The 20,967-nt window shown below is 47.0% G+C and overlaps 1 pseudogene; it reads left to right on the top strand.

Moving 5' to 3' along the window:
• Positions 1-18,162: 18,162 nt before the first annotated feature.
• Positions 18,163-18,846, top strand: LOC142454677 (transmembrane epididymal protein 1-like; annotated as a pseudogene).
• The last annotated feature ends 2,121 nt before the right edge of the window (positions 18,847-20,967 follow it).

Genomic DNA, 20,967 nt, shown 5'->3' with positions numbered 1-20,967 from the left:
AAGGCAGCCACACACTGGTCCGATGATCAAAGAGCAAGAGACAAGAAAGGAGAGGCTCACTGAGCCATTTATCTCTCTGCCCTTCAATTAATCCCACATGTGTTTATCGGCCAGGTTGGCACAATAAACTAACCACCTCAATCCACCCCTTGCCAACTTAGCACCTGTGCACAATTCTTTAGTCATACATAATTATAAAATTTCCAGACATCGATGAATTCACACTTATACTTATCATCAATCATCTATCATACATATAAATGAAAACACACCAAGTCCAATAATATCTGCTATAGCATACCTGAACAAAGGAAAGGTATGCAATAAGAACATAAAAAGAAAATACACTGACAATTACAAACCTCGCTTTTGTAATTGATCATGTGGTCGTAACTGATAGGTAGAACTACCTTCTTCGACTACCCATTCTGTATTACCTTTGCCCTCAGCAAGCACCTCAGCTGGCTGTGGTTTTTTGCCTGGTGGGGTGACTCTGACCTTCATTCCTGAGGGGTCTGGGTCATTATAAGTCCTGTCAGGATTGGGTTGCTGGACTGGGTCAATTTACCATTTACTCCTAATCACAGGGCATGGTAGAACCAATAATTGGCCTATGGGATCTCCTGGATTACAGACATATTATTCTTTACCTCCATTATGTAACAACAGTCTAATTTCTCCTTGGTAATTAGGATCAATCACACCACTTAGCACAGTGACAACTGACCTGTTGATCCAAAGACATAAGAAGCCCAAAGTGGCCAGGGGGCATCCTCAGTTGCCAGTTCAGTGGAATCCATGCTGTGTTTCCAGATGGGAGAGTTCCTTCCTTCGGGACCAGGACCTCTAGGCCTGAGGAACACAGGGTTGCTGGGACAGGAAGCAAAAATGCTGCAAGTCGATCACTAGGAGTAATAGTGAGTGGTGCCACTCCAGCTTCCACCCCTTGGATCCTGGATCCATGAATTCTGGCTGTTGGAGACATAACACCATATATTGGCCGCTGGTTTAGAGCATACACAGCTCTCTGGGAGACATTGCCCCCACCCTGCATGTTGTTGCTACCTAGTTGGCAACATAATTGTGTCTATAGGAGCCCATCCATCATTCTATCAAGCCAGAAGCTTCAGGATGATGAGGAACATGATACGACCAGTGGATTCCATGGGAATGGGCCCATTGCCTCACTGCATTTGCTGTGAAGTGAGTTCCTTGATCTGAAGCAATGCTATGTGGGATGCCATGCCAGTGTATGAGGCATTCTGTAAGTCCACAAATAGTAGTTTTGGCAGAAGCATCACATGCAGGGAAGGCAAATTCATATCTAGAGTAGGTCTATTCCAGTAAGAACAAAATGGAAGTGACCTATGTAATCAACCTGCCACCAAGTTGCTGGTTGATATCCCCATACCTTGAACTTAATGTTGGTTTCCACTGCTGGTAAATGGGGCACTAAACGGTGGCAGTGGCCAAGTCAGCCTTGGTGAGTGGAAGTCCATGTTGCTGTGCCCATTCATAACCTCCATCTCTGCCACCATGTCCACTTTGTTCATGTGCTCATTGGGTGATAACAGGAGTGGCAGAGGAAAGAGGAGGGCCAGTCTCCACAGTGTTTGTCATCTTATCCACTTGATTATTAAAGTCCTCCTCTTCAGAGATAATCCTTTGGTGAGCGTTCACGTGAGATACAATTACCTTTACTTTCTTGGTCCATTCATAGAGGTCTACCCACATGACTCTTCCCCCTACCTCCTTGTCACTAATTTTCCAATATGTTCCTTCCCATTCCCTGACCATCCAGCCAAGCCATTAGCCACAGCCCATGAATCAGTATATAGTCTCACATCTGGCCATTTTTCCTTATATGCAAACTGAACAGCCAGATGCACTGCTCAAAGTTCTGACCATTGGGAATATTTCCCTTCACCACTGTCCTTTAAGGAGATCCCAGAAAGGGGCTGTAGTGCTGCTGCTGTCCACTTACGAGTGGCACCTGCATATCATGCAGAGCCGTGCGTAAACCAAGCACGACATTTTTGGGCTTCAGTTAAATTATGGTAAGGAACTCCCTAGGAAGCCATAGGTGCAGACTGGGAGAAAGAAGGTAAAGTGACAGGAGTGGAGACTCTGGGCATTTGGGCCACTTCTTCATGCAGCTTACTTGTTCCTTCAGGTCCTGCTTTGATTCGATCTCATATATACCACTTCCATTTAACAATGGAGTGTTGCTGCGCAGTCCAACTTTATGGTTCCGTGGGTCAGACAATACTCAGTTCATGATGGGTAGTTCAGGACTCATGGTGACTTGTTGGCCTATGGTGAAGCGTTCAGTCTCCACCAAGGCCCAATAAAAGGCCAACAGCTGTTTTTCAAAGAGGGAGTAGTTGTCTGCAGAGGATTGCAGGACTTTACTCCAAAATCCCAATGGTCTGCCCTGTGATTCACCAATAGGGGTCTGCCAAAGACTCCACACTGCATCTTTATCTACAACTGACACCTCTAGCACCTTTGAGTAAGCTGGATCATATGGTTCCCAGTGGCAAAGCAGCTTGCACGGCAGCCTGAACATGTTGAAGAGCCTTTTCTTGTTCTGGGCCCCACTCAAATTTGGAGGCTTTTCATGTCACTTGATAAATAGGTCGAAGTAGAACACCCAAGTGAGGAATATGTTGCCTCCAAAAGCCGAAGAAGCCCACTAGGCAGTGTGCCTCCTTTATAGTGTTGAGGGAGCCAAATGCAATAGCTTAGCCTTCACTTTAGTAGGAATATCTCGACATGCCCCACACCACTGGACACCTAGAAATTTTACTGAGGTGGAGGGTGCCTAAATCTTCGTTGGGCTAATTTCCCAACCTCTTGAACTCAGATATTGTACCAATGAATCTAGAATCTTAGATACATCCTCCTTAGTGGGTCCAATCAGCATGATGTCATCAATATAATGGACCAGTGTGACATTTTGTGGAATAAGTAGGTGATCAAGGTCCATTTGGACTAAATTATGGCACAGGGCAGAAGAGTTGATGTACCCCTGGGGGAGAGTTGTGAAAGTATATTGTTGCTCCTGTCAGATGAAGGCAAACTGCTTCTGGTGGTTCTTCGAGACTGGTATTGAGAAGAAGGCATTAGCCTGATCAATAGCTGCATACAATGTACCAGGAGAAATATTAATTTGCTCAAGCAATGAAATCACATCTTGAAAGGCAGCTGCAATTGGAGTCACCACCTGGTAAGTTTATGATAATCCACTGTCATTCTCCAGGATCCATCTGTCTTCCTTACAGGCCAAATTGGTGAGTTCAATGTGGATGTAGAAGGAATCACCACCCCTGCATCTTTCAAGTCTTTGATGGTGGCACTGATTTCTGCAATCCCTCCAGGAATGCAGTACTGCTTTTGATTTACTATTTTCCTAGGCAATGGCAGTTCTAATGGTGTCCACTTGGCCTTTCCTACCATAATAGCCTTTATTCCACATTTCAGGGATCCAATATGGCGGTTCTGTCAGTTACTAAGTATGTCTATTCCAATGATGCATTCTGAAACTTGAGAAGTAACCACAGGATGGGTCCGGGGGTCCACTGGACCCATAGTGAGGCATAGCTTAGCTAAAACTCCATTGAGAACTTGAACTCCATAAGCCCCCACTCTGAATGGTGAGCCTTTGAAACACTTTGGGTCTCCTGGAATTAGTGTCAGTTCTGAGCCAGTGTCCAGTAATCCCCTAAAAGTTTGATTATTTCCTTTCCCCCAGTGAACAGTCACTTGTAAAAGGCCATAAGTCCCTTTGGGGAAGGCTAGAAGAAACACTAACACTATAGACCTTCAATGATGTAGCAGGATCCTCCTTACAAGGGACCCGGCCTCCCCTTCATTCAAGGGGTTGTGGGTCTGTAAACTGGCTCAGGTCTGGGAATTGATTGAGCGATCATGACTGTCTATTCTGCTGCTCACCTGATCTACCATTCTTCCGCCTGTATAGACCACATAAATATTTAGTAGGTTTCCCATCTATTTCATTCCTAGGGACACCGTGGCTAAGTAGACAATGCCATAATTCCACGCGAGACAGGTTGCTTTGATTACTACTGAAACCTTGTTGTCTATTATAACCACACCCACCCTGTCTCTGTTGATTCAGTGCTGACACCTGCCCTCTACCATTACGGGGGCCAATCAGCCCCATTGTGGGCAAATGTCAGAGTTCACTTAGGGTAGTGCCCACTGTTAATCCTGGTGCACATAAAATAGCAATTACAGAAGTGTTAAGAGATGCTGGGGCCCAATTCACAAACTTGTCCCTTATGGTTGTGGCAAAGGGTATGTCCTCAGGACACCTCCATTTTGGGTCTTTGGGAATATCCTGATAGATCCATTCCAACATACCAATTTTTCGAAGCTTTTGGATGTCTTCCTAAACAGTGTACTTAGGTAGGTCAGGTACTTCAACTTGGTCTAATGTAGGCCATATGGCAGTCCAAGCTTCAGTGAACCAACCAAATAAAGGAATAGTTTCCCTCTTAGTCTCTATCACAGAGACATTGAAAGAAGAGCCTGTGCTTAGGGGTCCGATATCCAGAAACTCAGACCGGTCTAATATTACATTTCATGCACCAGTATCCCACACCCTCAATAACCATTCCCAGGGGTAGTCCCCAGGCTTCTGTTTGTACGTATTTGAAAATTCGAGCAGATCGTTAGGAGTATAGCTTGCTTCTTCTCGAGTTATCATCTCAACCTCACCTTTAGGAGATTTCTGAGACTTAATTTTAGTGACAGGTCTAGTGGAAATAATGGGTGGTAAGGGTGTTTCCTGGGTGCTCTCTGCAATATCTTATAAGGCATCTCCCTCAGGCTATGCTACCAATGCAGCCCCACCTGGCATATCAACTTGAATAGTTTGACTAATCTGCTCAGGTGTGGATTATGAATTAATACTTTCAGCTGGGAGGGGTGGATCTATTGACGGGAGTGGGTCAATTGTTTCTAGGGGCTCAATATCCCCCTCTTCTGGATCATCAGCCCTTATGTTCCCATCCCATGTTTCAGGGTCCCAACTTTTCCCAATCAATACCCTCACCTTGGTTTCAGACACTGCTCTAGATCTGCAATTTAACTGCCATTGTAATTCAGTCACTCACACAATGAGACTCTGGACCTGATTCTCAGCAATATCAGCTCTATTACTAAAGGAGAGAAGGCTCCCCTTTGTAGCACAGATGGAACCTTTCAAATCTGTTAGTCTGCACCTGAGGTGCGCTTCTGAGGCTCTGAGACCACCCCTCTCCCTAATCACACTTTCTATTGTAAGAAGAACCAGCCAACCAGCTTCCCTATACTTGTCATCCTTACAAACCTCCTGGAAAATATCAAACATACGATCACCCAGAGCCTCTCCTTTAACCATTACTTCATCTCTCAGTGGTGCTACTGTGGGTGTTAGCTATGCTATTTCACACCATGGATTAGTAAGGGTAGCAGACTGATCCATGCTTTGGTGTGTTGAAGTCGCATTATTAGTACTGTTAAGACTAATCAGTTTGGGGGCGGGGTGGGGGGATATGTAGTGGTGTACACAAAGCCAGGGACAAGGGAAAAACAAATGCTCCAAATCGGTAGTGAGGAGGTTGTGGGAGGCCGGTTAGGGCACGATCAAGGGTGATGTAACCAAAAGGAATTGCTGAAACCCTGGTGGGGACTGAGCATGATAGTGGGACAGGAGGAAAGTCAAAGGAAAAAGAGGAAAGAACTGGGTAGCAAAGAGCATTTATAGAGGTCTAGATAAAGACATGTACATATGTAAATATATTTATATATTAGAAGGTGGAAGTAGATCTATGTGCATATATTTATAGGTTTAGTATTAAGGTAGCAGAACGACATTGGACCTCCACTCAAGTACTCCCTCCATGCAAGAATACTTTCTTCTACTGAATTGGCATTCTGTGATGCCCAACTTCCCGACACAATCACTGAAGACAAAGCAAGTGAATAAGAAAATGTGGTGAAGAAAGCTGATGGTGCACGGTTATCAAAAGATATGGCATCTGGGGTCTCAAAGGCTTGAAGGTAAACAAGTTGCCATCTAGCGCAGAAGCAACAAAGCCCACATGGAAGAAGCACACCAGCCTATGTGATCATGTGGTGCCAAAGGGATCAGTTATCAGGCATCAAAGAACAAAAAATCATATCATTGTGTGCCCACCTCCATGATAAGATCGCTGAAGTCAAATGGGTGCATAAGCAAATGTGGTAAAGAAAGCGGACGGTGCCAGGCTATAAAAAGATATAGTGTCTGGTGTCTTAAAGGCTTGAAGGTAAACAAGCGACCATCTAGCTCAGAAGCAACAAAGCCCACATGGAAGAAGCACACCAGCCTGTGTGATCAAGAGGTGTCAAAGGGATCAAGTATCAGGCATCATCAGAACAAAAAAATCTTATCATAGTCAATGGAGGGGGTGTGCGAAGTGGAGACCCAAAGCCCATTTATAGGCCACTGGACATCCTTTTATAGAAGGGTCTTGGGGAGGAGACTAGGCAATAAGGGTGCAATGTAGCAATGATGAAAAATACAACTTTCCCCTAGTTCTTAAATGGTTCCTCCCTGCTGCCCCCACCCCTATCATGATCCCAATTCTACCTTGCAAGTCTGGCTAGACCAGAGGGTGTACACTCGTACAGATAGGAGCTGTAAACACAGGGAATACAGAGCCGATGATTCCTGCAGGACCAGTGGTGAGAATGGAAATACTGGGAAGGTAGAGGAAGGGTGGGTTGGAAAAGGGGAACGAACTACAAGGATCTACATGTGACCTCCTCCCTAGGGAATGGACAACAAAAAAGTGGGTGAAGGGAGACATTGGACAGGGCAAGATATGACAACATAATAATTTATAAATTATCAAGGGATCATGAGGAAGGGGGAGCAGGGAGGAAGGGGAAAAATGAGGAGCTGATGCCAAGGGCTTAAGTGGAGAGCAAATGTTTTGAGCGTGATGAGGGCAATGAATGTGTAAATGTGCTTGGCACAATTGATGTATATATGGATTGTGATAAGAGTTGTATAAGCCCCTAATAAAGTGATTTAAATAAAAAGAGAAATCAGGTTGGAGAGCCAATTTAAGAAGCCCATATTTATGATTTTATTTCTCTAGAAGCACTCCTATTACCAAAATGTGTTAGACAGGGTTCTCTACAGAGACAACACCAGATTGCTAATAAATACACACACACAAACACACACACACACAAAACACACAGATAGACATATAACACAAGAAATAAACAGTTAAATTATAAGGCAGAACAAATGGCTCCGTGCAACTCACTCCCGTGAGACAGTTATGAGACACTGGCAGACCTTCAAGTCTTGAGGGCCGCTAGGTAGTTCTCTGTAGAACAATTCAGGCTATCAGCAACCAGTAAGGCAGGTCACCAACAGTCAACCAGATGACAGGGTCTGATAGTCAACAGATCAAGAGATGTAAATTCCAGTTGTGTGGCAAAACATGTCTTGAAGGAATCTCAAATTACAGCGACATAGTCCACGGATTAGGTGTCCCACAGGTAGTGTAACTTGCAAATTGTGGCACAGAACAAGCAAGGCAGCCGCACACTGGTCCCATGATCAAGAGCAAGAGAAAAGAAAGGCGAGGCTCCCACATGTATTTATCGGCCAGGTTGACACAATAAACTAACTACGTCAGGCTGTTTTCCTTTAGCTAAACGAACAGCTGAATGAGAGCAACAAGTTCTGCTTTTTGAGAGGATGTTCCAACTGGAAGGCGTGCAGACTTCCGGACATGATTAAGTGAGACAACAGCACAGGTGGCTTCTTGTTGCTCTTGAGGGTCTACAATAGAACTACCATCAACAAACAAAGTTAGATCTGGGTTAGGATACAGTTGATTGGAGAGTTTAAGTCGGGACAATGTTAGTTCTTCAATTGCTTGGGGGAAAGAGTGACTGCTAGGCTTTGGTGAGTCTAGGAGTAGAGGCAAGAAGGTTGCTGGGTTTTAAGAGGGAGCCTGGTGCAGGGTTTTGAGACGGATAAATACAAACTGGCAATGTCTCACAAGAACAGTTTGGGAAGTGTTACGCACTTCCAGTTTATGTAGTGTGGCAGTGGAGCAGATGGGGGTGCAGGTAAAGGTTCAATAATGGAGAGTGATAACAAAAAGGATATTGGGGAAGGAGGCATGGGTAGGAAACAGTTCCTTTGGAAACTAACACTCAGCTTGGAAAGGAGATACTCACCCAGTAAAGGCGCAGGACACGAAGGCATTATTATGAAAGAATGACAAGGGCGGAGTTCCCTACATCTAGAAACAAAGGTGGGGTTACTCAGCGTTGTGAGGGCTTGCCATCTGTACCCACAACACTGACCTGGGAAGGAGATTTAGGGCCCGAGAAGGAAGGAAGAGTGGAGAAGGCAGCCCCCATGTTCACTATAAAGAGACTGGCTTTCCTGCTACCTTGCCACCTGAGGCTCGGTGAGGGTTGCCAGGATCATTGAGTCTGGGCGTCTTAATTCTCTGTCGGTGGCCATGCCCAGCAGTGCCAAAGGCATGTCGGGGTTTGGAGACCCCTTCCCTCCAAGGCTAGGCACGAGGAGCAGGTGCTTCTCCAGTGGCCCTGCTGACCACACACCAGACAAAGCTTGCGGGGTGGTCAGGGCTATAGGCAGTGCTTAGCCCAATGCCCTCCTGGGTACACTTAAAGCAAGGTCCAGGCAACGGATGGTTAGACGGGTGGTTAGGGCGTTGTTTCCTGGTGTCTTCTGACCCCTTCCTCCTGCCAGCCTCAGAGCAGCAATCAAAGGCTGAGCCTGATAGTTGGCTCAGTACTTACTCATGGTGCTGCCTCAGCCCTTTCCTCCCGGCCATTGAAAACTTTAGATGCCGGGTTTACCAGGTCACAGTTGGAGGTCTGTGACCCACCTCGCCCTTTTTAAGGTTTTTTTTTTTAATATTAATAGCTTACTGAGTTATCAAATGAGTGGCTAAAACAGTAGCTCCTGCTGGAGAGGTGGGGTCTAACCTAGTGTACTGGGCTAAGGCCTCAGTCAAGCGTGAAAGAAAAGCCACAAGTTTTAACCTGGCTGCTAAGTTACCTCTTGCAGCTTGTCAAAGTTAACTGCTTTGTGAGAGATGGTTTGCAAGCCTGCCAGCAAACATTGTATCATGAGGTCTTGGCTAGCCCTGCCCTCTTGTCCAGCTTGGATATTTGTTTGATAAATCCAAGCTGGCTCCTCTCGAAGAGCTGCCTGAGAGCCTACAGGCAGTGTGGCATCTGTGAGGTGGACATGATCTGCATGCGGCCAGGCAGCTATAGAGGCCTGCTCCCGCTCATTAGGGGTAAGGATAGTAGTGAGGATTATATGAAGCATATGCCAGGCTAAGTCATAGGTTTAGGTGAAGTATCAGAACTCCTTAATACAGGTAATAGAGTCCTGTGAGATATCACCCAGCTGCTCATACCAAGGCCGACACTGAGTGGGTTTGGAGGCTGCAGGTATTGCTTCATAGGAGGTTGAGTAGGGAAGGAACCAGGAAGGAGAGAGAGAAACAGAGAGAAAAAGATGCTCCGGGGATTTTAAAGGTTTGGCTTTGGGGAGGGGATAGGTATAGGAAGCTCAGTTGCCTCAGGGTAGGGACAGGTGTCAGAAGTACAGTCACTTCAGTCTTTGAGATTGCCTGTGCCAGGAATTGAGCCAAAAGTACTTGTGTGGGTTGGCAAGAGATGCAGAGGGATGGGAGCGGAGGAAAAAAACAAACAGAAAAGCCTGAACGTATGGAATCTTACACCATTTGGGGGTTCAGTGACATTAATTGTTGAGGTAGCGAAGAAAATTGAAATTGAAAGTACCGTTTTTTGGCCAGCATGACCTTTTGTTTCATTGGTATGGTGGCCACACCTTGGTTACAGAAGAAGACCAGCCTCTTAGAATGAATGTAGGGAGCCAGGCTCAGCTCAGTGAGATTGGCCAGAAGGCATCCCAAGGTACTGTCCCTGGGAGGCTTAGAGAAAGAGCTTTCCATGGTGTCTTAAACTGCAGGGGGTACGGTGAGAGGAGAAGGTGCCTCATGGTCCCCGTCCGCACCCGTCAGCCAGGAGGTGGCCCGGTAACCCTGAAAGACATCCCATTCAGAGTTAAGGGCCCAGTAGGATAATCCTAGATTCCCAGGAACAGGAAGTTTCCCTAGCGCAGGCCTGCGGCTCTAACCCACAGACATGGACCTTGGGTCAGTGACAGTGAAAGACACTGCAGGAGGCTAGAGGGAGGTGGTTGTGCGCTGGCTTTGTGGCTGGCTGAGTGGAGGGTTGTCAGAGTCCATAGTTCAGGAGGAAGCAGACTTTAGATAAGGCACCACAGAACTGCCAGGGAGAAGGAGATAGTAGATTTTAGGGTATATCTGAGAGCAGGCACCACAGAACTGCCAGCAAAAAACACACAAACAGGTAGAAGAAGCTCAGACACACACTTTGTGTTCCAGCCTGGTCAGAAGGTGCAGTGACTGCTAGCCCCAGGGCCAGCAGTCATGCCAGCGGCAGGAATCCCAGGAAGTCAACACAAAGACAAAAGGCTGTAGGCCACTTGAGAGGGAAGATAGATACAGAGAAGGTGGACACGTGAAACTGGCCTTATTGTCACACCCTCACAGGGAAAGGCAGTTATTTCTAGCTCCTCTTGGCACTGGGGAAGCAGAACAAACTCCTGCAGTGGAGCCACGTTTAGCTTGCTAATATACTTGCTTGGTGACTTTTCAGGTAGTTAGCCGTCTGCAGATCCGATGTTCCCATAGGAGTTTGCTAGTCCTCAGTGCCCAGAAGGACAAACAAGACCAATGAGAGGAAACAAACGTGCACAGAAAGACCACCAGGAAAGCACTTGCACAGGCAGGCTGCAGAGGTCCGTGAGAGTGGAGGATAGGCTGTGCACCGGCCGGAGGGAGGCCGGGTGGCACAGAAGCCCCTCCTACCACTCCTGGGTTTCGGCACCAAGATGAAAGGATGGAGATGGAGGCATGGAACACAGATAGAATTTAGCCAGGAATGTGAAGTTGAGAAAGATTTTATTGAGGCAGAGAAAGAACTGCTGGGAGGGAAGGGAGAGCAGGGAAAGGGACAGGGGCATCTTGAGCCCCAGGTGGGTTTTGAGACCCAAGGAGTTAGGTCAGGGAAGTTGCACCTGGCAGTGAGGCAGTGGGACTTATATAGGGCTTTAGCTTAAAGACATACGGGCCGGTAAGGGGAAGGAGGGGCTTATTTGTGCTGCAGTTGCAAGTCTTGGGCCAGCTGACGTCCTGTCAGTAAATCTTGTTCCTAGGAAACAATGCTAGAGAGAAGGGGCCTGTGTTCTGTCTGGGGAGGTCATCCTGTTTTTAGGAAATAGTGGCAGGGAGAGGGGCGCTGTGTTCTGTCTGGGGAGGTAAGCTCTGTGAAACACTGAGGTTCTTTGAAGTTCAACAAGGTCATTTGTCTTCCCTACAAGATGGTGCAAGAGGCTGAACCCGGCCCAGACCCCTTTATCCACGTTTCTGTTGTCCAACAACCTTGCAGGACAGAGCAGAACTGCCTCAGGGAGTTTCCAAGACTCATCTTTCTCCTGGGGAACCACTGGTGGGTTTGAACTGCTAAAATTCTGGACAGCATCACAAACAACATAGCAGCCCAACCCGTAACCCACTAGGTCACCAGGGATCCTTAGGAAGTAAAAGTAGACACATATGACTTCGGGTGATGATAAAGGCAATAGACCACCAGGGAAGGGCAAACGACATGACCAAGGCAGGGGAGGACACTGGGAAGTACAGGTGTAAAGAGAACAAAGGTAAGTACGCTCACAGACGACATCTAAGAGTAGATAGAGACGAGGCATGCGAGCTGAACAGCTCTGGGGAAATGAGCGGGAGTCCATGCACCATGTGTACACACGTACCTCGTTGTAAGGTTTGTTGCTTTATTTCACTCTGCAGGGATTGCATTTCTCACTCATGAAAAGTTTGTGATAAGCCTGCATCGAGCAAGTCTATCAGCGCCATCGTGCCCCAATAGAGTGTATCCTCCTCCTGCCATTCTCACAGCTGGACAATTCTCACAATACGTCAAACCTTTCCAGAAGATACTATTGCTCACTTAACAGACCACAGTATAGTGTGAACAGAACTTTTAGAGGTGCAGGGACACCAGGACGATTGTGCAACTCTCTTTACTGTGCTCTTTGCTTTCTTACAAGGGTCTGGAGTCAAGTATCTTGGAAGAACACCCATGTGCGTTTGGCATGGGACGTTGCTATGTGTGTATCTGTATGTGCTATGAGTATGTCCGTGGATGTACTGGAGCCCACAGGGGGCAAGTTCTGAAAATGTCTTAACTGGAACAAAAGGACTTGAGAGAATGAGCCCCGCACTTACGGACCTCAGCCTTAGGTGCTATTGAGGCCCGTTGGCATCACATCGTCCCCAAAGACCATGATCCACAGCCTACTACGCCGAACCTGGCTCAGGACCATGAAGCCAATGCTGATGCATGGCGTGGGTTTCTGGGATTGTGAGTGCTGATGGAGTACAAAGTCCAATCTTTCTCCAACAGAGATGCTGATGGTTTTAAACTGCCGACCATGAGGATCGTAGCCCAACGAGTAACCAGGGCCCCTATATAGTGAGTCTTAAAAAGGAGTTTGAAAGGCTTGCAAGTGGCCATTTAAGTGACAACTATTACAGGTCTGTCCAAATAAGATAGGCTGGATAAACAATCTGGAGGAGAAAACAATGGGACCAACAGTTTAGGGGGACATGGGAGAGAGGGAGGTGGGGGGAAAGGTAGTGGTGCTAAGAAATCCAGAGACAAGGAAACCACAAGTTATCCAAAATGCTGGTGAGGAGGGAGTAGGAGGCCTAGTAGGGCGGGATCAAGGGTAATGTAACCAAGAGGAATTACTGAAACCCAAATGAAGGCTGAACATGTTAGTGGGACAAGGGAAAAGTAAAAGCAAATGGAGGAAAGAATTAGGAGGCAAAGGGCATTTGTAGAAGTCTAAATACAGGCATGTACATATGTAACTATATGAAGTTGGGGACATAGATCTATGTATATATGGATATGTTAGTATTAAGGTAGCAGATGGACATTGGGTCTCCACTCAAGTACTCCCTCAATGCAAGAATACTTTGTTCTATTCAACTGGCATTCCATGATGCTCACCTTCCCAACACAATCGCTGAAGACAAGCAGGTGCATAAGCAAATGTGGTGAAGAAAGCTGATGGTGACCAGCTATCGAAAGATATAGCGTCTTAAATGCTTGAAGGTAAACAAGTGCCATATCTAGCTCAGAAGCAACAAAGCCCACATGGAAGTAACACACCACCTGTGTGATCACAGGTGTCGAAGGGATCAGGTATCATCAGAACAAAGAAATCATATCCTTGTGAATAAGGGGGAGTGCAAGTGGAGACCCAAAGCCCATCTGTAGGCAATTGGACATTCCCTTATGGAAGGTTTGCAGGGAGGAGACAAGTCAGTCAGGGTGCAGTGTAGCATCAATGAAACTTACAACTTTCCTCTAGTTCCTAAATGCTTCCTCCCCTCACCCCACCCCACTGGCCTCACATACTATCATGATCCCAATTCTGCCTTACAAATCTGGCTAGACCAGAGGTTGTACACTGTTACAGATAGGAACTGGAAACACAGGGAATGCAGGGTGGATGATTCCTTAAGGAACAGTGGTGAGAGTGGCAATGCTGGGAGGGTGGAGGGAGAGTGGGGTGGAACCGACTACAGGGATCTACATATAACCTCCTCCAGGAGACAGACAACAGAAAAGTGGGTGAAGGGAGACTTAGGACAGTCTAAGATATGACAAAATAATAATTTATAAATTGTGGAGAGAGGAGAATCCCCACAAATCATTACAGGTCCAGTAGGCACAATTGTACATAGATAATAAGTAAAGATTATAGTAAAGTCATAGACAGCATGAGAGGTAGAGGAGAGATTGGAATAATGTAATCAGACACAATTCATAGTAGCATGCTCACCTCAGCCCCGCTTGACAGTCCTCGTAGGGGAGAGCCCGGCCGTGAGAGCAGGAGAGAGCCCCAACTTTATTGCTAACCAAGGGTTATAGCTCCTTAGGGGGGCAATATTATAAGTAATCACACATCACAGGAAGGGACAGTACAACAGGGCATACACATCATAGGAAGGAGATGTATGATAGGCATAAGTGTAACAGGAAGGGGTGAGCTAGGGGTGTGCTCATAGGAATGGGATGGTCTAGGGGTGTACATGTAACCAGATGGGCAGACCTTAGATTCATGATGGCAGCCTAACTTGGGCCATCCTAGGGAGGATTTGACCTATCTGGGATCTCCTACAAGGAAACAGACAACTACTATCTGTATCGAAAGGGAGTGGGCCCTATTTGTTGTGAGATAAACAGTGATGTCTGCTTGCTCTAGATGGCTGATAGCTGTTATGGAGAATGACCCTGATCTACTCCTGATGACCTCCAAGTATATAGTCATTCACAGGCAGCTCAGTTTGGCATATCTTTGGAGGGGACAGCTTGGGATAAATCCTTCTGTTTCCCACAATAAATTATCAAGTGTCTGTGATGGAGGGGCAGAAGAGAGGGAGGGGTAAAAGGAGGAGCTGATGCCAGGGCCTTGCATGGAGAGCAAATGTTTTGAGAATGGTGAGGGTAACGATTGTACAAATGTGCTTTACACAATTGATGTATATATGGATTGTGATAAGAGTTGTATGAGCCCCCAATAAAATTATTTTAAAAAGAAGCTTGGAGTCAACTTCAACTGTGAACCATTTAATATGAGTTACCCACTGACTTCTACATATTAAAATGTTCTGAAATGTTGACCGCTTAATTTGAAGGGAAATTTAGATCTTCCAAATATTTCTGAGATTGTGGTGAAGGCTTACATGTCGAACACTCCAAATTGCGCTCACATCTTCCAGGCATGTGCCTTTTCAATGTTCTTCTTTATTTTCTTCTCTTCCCAGGATGGGTTCTCACTTTGTCTCTGTCTCTGTCTCTCTCTCTGTCTCTCTCTGTCTCTCTCTGTCTCTCTCTCTCTCTATATATATATATATATATGTATATATATATATACATATATATATATATATATACATACATACACACACATACATATATCACATCCACCCATGACAAAAAGAAAACCCCACTGCCACCTCATCACTCCCAGTTCACAGTGACCCTATAGGATGGAAAAGAACCGTCCTTTGGGGTTTCCATACTTGTACATCTTTGAAAGGTTGCCGAGTGACTGGTGGGCTGGAACCACTGACCTTATGAAGAACAGCTTGGTGTGGATCCAACTAGCCAACTAGAGTTTCCCTGGGAGGTACTGTTAGGTTTCTCTCTCCGGCCTAAATCTCAGCCTCGGTCCTTGGCTCCGCGCGAGAAAGATTTCATGCCAAAGCCCGGCTCGTGATCCAAGTGAATTTAATGAAAGTTCAAAGAAGAATCAGGTTTTACGCGGCACCCATAGGATTCCTTTGACCATGCGGCTTGGCAGAGACTGCTCCGGGACACGCGAGGATCTCTCCCCTCCCAAGAAGACGACCAGACCACCCAAGCAAGACCAGCAAAAGAACCCAAGAGCCCCTCTCCCTTCCGGTCCCTGCCTTTTCAAGGGTTCCCGGGGGAGGCGTGGTGAACGACCCCAGGTCGATCCCATTGGCTGAATTGCTATCACCCGGCCCAGGTGGGCTGCTCCAGGTATAACGCCCATCCTAGCCCACCGGCGTGAAAATCCAGCTTTTGTCCTTTGCTGGCTCTCCTGGGCATGCGTAAATGGACTTCCCAATTCCCTAGGCTAAGCTACCTAACAGTACTTTAAGACCCAATTCTTTTTCAAATATTTCTGACCCTTTTTTGTCTTATCCTGTAACTTGTAGCTCTGAATTCTTCTCATATTGAAAATGAGGATACTAAATTAATTAATAAGTCTAACTTAGTATCTGAAAATATCGTGGAACACCATAGCTGAAAAACTCCATGTTATCTGTCCAATGCAATTTTCTACATCAGTGCGCACCAACCCCAGATACAGACCTAGAAATGAAGATATGAAGGGAAAATAATTTATTGTTGGGTGGTGTAACCTGTTTCATCCCTAGTAAACCCCATAATTTTTAGCATTGCCAGCTAGCTGAGTGTGGCCATTGCCAGGTTGGTGGATGTCAAGACTAGTTTTTAAAAAAAAAGGTTAGTGGGCGAGCTTATCACAGGAAACTTTCTGCTTAACACATTCTCCTTCCTGCTTGTGAATTTAGAGTTGGCCAGGCCACTCCCCTTCAACCATTTGTTTCCTCTCCACTGGTGAGATTTAATCTGTAAAATTTCATTTGATCACTAGGTGTTTGCAGATTTCCCTGGGAGAGTAGCCACTTTATGTCCTTTGCCCGTGTTTCTACTGAGATACTAGTAAAATGTTTGACTTGTAAGAGCTCTAGGAGCCCCGGGGGGATTTCATAGTGGTTATGCTGTGACAGGTAACTGAAGTCAGTGGTTTGAAACCACCAGCCACTCAAGAGAAAGTCAGGGTTGTCTACTCCTCTACAGAGGGACAGTCTTGGAAACTCTTGAGCAGCTCTCCCCTGACCGGCAAGGTCATCATGAGCTGATGGAGCGAGGGCAGTGAGTTTGGAAGAGCTCTCCATGTTGTCAGGAGTGCCGTGCTGTGGGGCTCAGAGGATGCACATGTACAGGTTATTTTCTTGTGACATTAGATTTCTTAACTACAGTTTTAGTATGTCCATAAATAACAAGACTTGGAATGTTTATTTTTACTACTAAATGGAAAACTTGCCATTTCTAAACCCAGTGTCTTAGTTGCCCAGTGCTTCTACACTGAAGAACCATGAGAGGGCCCCTTTAGCAAACAGAAATGAGCTCTCTCACAGTTTCAGATGTTAGCAGTCTGTTTGCCGGGCACCGCCTCGAGGGACAGGCTTTCAGCCCCTCTCTCAGCCTGGAAAAAGGCTTTCCATCCTTCTTTCTCCAGCTTCTTCCTCCAGGATCCTTAGTTCATCTCTGCTTCTCTCTCACTTGTTTGATCTCTTTTCTCTCTAAAGACATTGACTCACGATCATCTGACCTCTAAAGACATTGACACAACATACATAGTACATGGAATCCGACCTCACTCACTGAGCGAAGGCAGCTGCTTCTCACGTGTGTTTACAGCCATAGGCTGGAGGTTAGCACAAATCACACATCCTTTGTAGGGACACAGATCAGTCCACAACAGACAGCTGTTTTCCTTCTTTTATCTTGACAGATCCTGATCTGATATTAGTCATAGAAATCATTGGGCAATGTCAGGACTTTAGCGAGGAACCGGAGTAAGAACAAGAGTCAAACGATTACTGGACACTGCCCTCCAGCGAACACTTGCTATGTGTCTGACCCTTGGCAATACATTGGTCAAGTTCATCCTCACAACAGTCCTGAGAAGGAATGTCTTCCCCTTCCACAGAGCAGGAGGCTGAGGGTCAAGAAGACAGAATGACGTTCCCAACACCGTGTGATATGGAAGTGTAGGGGCTTGAGATTCTGTCCCTTTGCCTAGCACTAACTCCAGGCTTTGTAACAAACGGATCAACCTGGAGCCTTGTCCCGGCTCTACAACGGTGTCCGACAGCTGCTGAGGATCTTAATAAGAAAACAAGATGACTCATGCTTGTCACAGAAAGATGTTCGATAGGAGAACCCCCACTTGCCACTTTTTTTGGGTTTAGTTTTGCCTTTTATTTATCCCCACACCCCTTTTTGTTTGGGCACCTGCCCTCTTTATGCAACCCCCACCCCCACTCTCTGTGGGGCAATCCTACACCAAGCAGACCTAAATCAGATTTAATTATGAAACCATGAGATATCATCAAGAAGTTTAAAAAACAACAAAAAAAATAAGTACTCCACCCTGGAGAGTACTGGAAACTCAGCTTGTTTCCAGTTTATCCAACAATGGGTGGGGCAAGGCCAGTGGGAGGTGTCCTATGAGGAAAGAACTCACCAGAGCATCTCCACAAGGTTCAACAGCATCTTGGAAGTGATTGCTCCCCTGCCAGCTCTCACCTTGTTGGCGCCAGCCCACACACCGAGACCATGGGTAACTTGGAGGGTCATGTGGTGCCAGGAATATACTTCCTTGTTTATTCCCTCTACTATTCAGTGGTGGGCTCCCTGGCCCTGCTACAGAAACAGAGGTTCGTCAAACCCCCTCCGCCCCCAAGAGAGAAGCAGGAGCAGAAATGGTGTCATCTGGGGCTTCTGTAAGGGTACATCAAGTTGATCTGCCCCCTAATCAGTGTCCTAGGCAAGCTCTTCTAATCTCTGGGGGGAACCGTCTGAAGCTAATAAACTGGGAGGACCCTCACCGACCATTCATGCACAAGGACTACTGGCAGCACATAACCATGTATGGCTTCTTCATGCTCAGCGGTGTGGTGGACGTCGTGACCTGGTTTTGTCTGGCACGGCACAAGGTGCATTTGGAGCGGACCACTGAGGCCCTGGCTTTCTATGTGCTGATGCTGCTGATGGTCACTCACTTCGAACACAGGAGCGTCCTGGAGGTCCGAGTGCATATTCTGTTCCCGGTACCAACTGCCTGTTGGTGTTGGTGCTCACCATCGAGGTCTGGATCTCCGACCAGCCCTGGCTCTGGGTGCTCAAGACCGGAGGGTGCTGGTGCTCAGCACCTGGCTGCTGCAGTTGAGCGTGCTGCTGTACGCCCCACCCTCGGGACAGCCCTGGAGGTCAGAGAACCCCAAAGTGATCCACATCTGAGGAGAAAAGAGGCCAGGCAGGATTTTCAAAAGTGTGGACTTTGTAAGACCAAGGCCAGCTGGAATGTAAGTGACCACCCTGGTTGCTGTGCTGTAAACCACTCTGCAGTGTTCACTTCTCTCACTAAAGTCTGCTGTGTGTACCCCTGTGTCCGGTGCATGATTCCAGGAAGCCAGAGCTCATGATCAGGTCTGGGTCGGGTTGGTAGCAACAGGGAGAGGAGCTGCCATGGAATGTGGGGTGTCCACTACAGCGAGGACTAGCGCCCCTATAGATCCAGATGGGGACTGCCCTCAGTGCCCCCATCTTGAGAACCACAGTGCCCCGGGGGCACTGCCCGGAGGGAGAGGCGAAGGAGGGACTCAGAGGGCGCAGGAACTAAGATGAAAAGGATTCTATGGAAATATCAGTCCCAGGGAACTTGTAGAAAAGTTCCTCTGAATGAGGAAAGGAAGACAAAGAGAAAGAAAAAGCCCACTGCCCTCAATTCTGGCTCACAGACATCCGTGTAGGGCAGAGTAGAATGCGTCTGTGGGCTACCACGTCTTCCAGTCTTTCTTTTTAAATCGTTTTATTAAGGGCTCATACAACTCTTATCAACATACATACATACATCAATTGTGTCAAGCCCATTTGTACATTCATTGCCCTCATCATTTTCAAAACATTTGCTCTCCACTTAAGCCCCTGGCATCAGGTCTTCATTTTCACCCTCCCTCCCCACTCACCCTTCCTCATGAATCCTTGATAATTTATAAATAATTACCTCGTCATATCCTGTCTGACATCTCTGTTCACCCACTTTCCTGTTGTCTGACCCCCAGGGAAGGGGTCACATGTAGATACTTTTAGTTGGTTCCCCCTTTCCAATCCACCCTGAATTTAGCGAAGGGACCCCGTTCCAGGGAGCTTTCCTGCAAACAGATCATAGGCCAGTGGTAGGAGAGAGCCAAGCATGGTCTGAAGGAGCTGTGACTTGGGGATGAACGAAATCTTGGGAAAGTGATTGCTCCACAGGGACCTGAAGAATGCAGGGCGCCAGGGAAGGAAGGGGACAGAAATGTTCAGGAAGGAAGCACCCATGGGAAAGTCCTGAAGTCAAAAATCTGGGGTCAGAGAAAGTATAAGTATTCCAAGAGCTGAGAGAGAATGGGGTGCCTGAACCTCAGTGTACATGAGCCGGGAGGGGTGACCGATGAACATGAAAAGGCAGAAAGTGGGTCCATCTAGACGATGTTTGGCAGGTTTGCACAGCCAACATTTATGATCAGCTATCACTCACACTCCGTGCGGAGCATGGCTTAGAGGAGGGCACACCTGGACATGGAGAACACAGACCCTACCCGGTGACAGCGGCTGGAAGAGGGAAAGAGAAACTGGACAGCAAAGCTCCTTCAGATGGTTTTGGACAGGCTGCTGTGGCTGCAGCTCAGTGGGGTGAGCAAAGGGTAAAGAAGCCAGAGTCAGCGCTTGTGTAGCTGGGAAGAAAGTCAGTGTGTAGTAAAATCACCAAGAGCAGGACCAGGAGCTGGAAGAGACGCAGTGCCTTGTGATGGAGACATTACGTGTGACTATCCCAGAAGCAGGTGGTGAATCAGGCCTGGAGCTAAGGGAGAGGGGCAGATAGAGATGGAGACATAGGCCTCATGACGTGGTAATGGTCCTTCAAGCCAAGAAGAAACCATCTGAGGAGAAGGCCCGGGGAGAGAGGGCTTACAACAGAAGTCTGGGGCACCAGCACGTGACCGGGAAAAGAAAGGCCAGCCAGAGAGGAAGGGGGAAACCAGTTGCAGGTGGCAGCTCAGAACACAATTGCTGGAGAAAAAGGGAGTGGCCAGCAAAGCCTCTTTCTTCACTCCTCTTTCCTTCTCTGCCCTCCCAGGGAAGGCTTCAGGAGGAGACTTGTGCTCCTCCAACCCACGGGAACAGGTCCTGCAGTCCCGCACTAGACTATTGCCCAAGCAACATCAACAACACGCCTGTCAAAATCAACAACATGCCTGTCGATGACAAAATACTTCACATTTAGGACAAAGACTTGTCCCTAAATCATACCCAGCTGAGGATTTTGCCCACATCTTGCAACGGTGGGGCTGCAAACTAATTCTAGGACCGTGCTGA

The sequence above is a fragment of the Tenrec ecaudatus genome, chromosome 8 (assembly GCF_050624435.1).
Source record: "Tenrec ecaudatus isolate mTenEca1 chromosome 8, mTenEca1.hap1, whole genome shotgun sequence".
In the NCBI taxonomy this organism is placed as follows: Eukaryota; Metazoa; Chordata; class Mammalia; order Afrosoricida; family Tenrecidae; genus Tenrec; species Tenrec ecaudatus.
Note: the sequence above shows the minus strand (reverse complement) of the source record. Positions and strands in the feature narration are given on the sequence as shown.